Here is a 793-nt window from a genome sequence, read left to right as displayed (position 1 = left end):
ACGGCGATCCGATAAGCAGCGATCTGTGGGAGACGAGACTTATTCCACAATACGTCACCGCGTGCCGGAGTATTTGTCGCTGCAGCCGTAGAGAGCCGAGGAAAAAAGGGGGGAGGGGGAAGGGGGGGGAGATCAATGTAATAAAAGCGCTTTCAGCCCACGCACCTCGCTACTTCAACCCAGCCGGATGCGTCTCCTGAAAATGCCACAAAGAGGGATCAGAGCGGCTTTATCGATGGCTGGGCGGACTCTCCCCGCGGACGCCGTGACATTTCGCGCACAGCGAGCCGACGCCGAATTATAAAGAGAAAAGCGAAACGCGTAACTCCTGACTTTGCGAGGTGGCAAAGGAGGGACATTATCACAGCGGGAGGGTTCAGGGCACAGACACGACCCCCATCACATCTTTGGCATTATCACTTCCTTTTATGTGTGGGAAAACAGATCAGTAAAGAGGACCTGTCATCAGATATATATATATATATAGTTCATGTTTCTCCATGTATATTATGTGTAACACAGAGCTCTCCCTGACAACACCTCCGCCCCCCTCCTGTGCACTCACCTCACCCAAATCATTCATCCACATTTCATTCCCTCCTGTTATAACTCTGCCTCCACACCTAAACCCTCCGCCCCCTATAACCCCTCCTCCACACTAAACCCCCCAAATGCTATAACCCCTCCAACTGCTATAACTCCTCCTCTACACCTAACACCCCAACTGCTATGACTCCTCCACACCTAACCCCCCAACTGCTATAACTCCTCCTCCACACCAAACCCCCCAACT

At 52.1% G+C, this 793-nt stretch overlaps 1 protein-coding gene across 1 annotated transcript in view; it reads right to left on the bottom strand.

Moving 5' to 3' along the window:
* Window positions 1–793, bottom strand: part of LOC108801019 (adenylate cyclase type 5-like) — a gene marked incomplete at its 3' end in the record, with an annotated part of 119668 nt that overhangs the window by 50937 nt on the left and 67938 nt on the right. The gene's annotated exons all lie outside the window — the stretch shown is intronic.

Source organism: Nanorana parkeri, unplaced genomic scaffold (assembly GCF_000935625.1).
Source record: "Nanorana parkeri isolate BGI_ZX_2015 unplaced genomic scaffold, ASM93562v1 scaffold2196, whole genome shotgun sequence".
Lineage (NCBI taxonomy): Eukaryota > Metazoa > Chordata > Amphibia > Anura > Dicroglossidae > Nanorana > Nanorana parkeri.
Note: the sequence above shows the minus strand (reverse complement) of the source record. Positions and strands in the feature narration are given on the sequence as shown.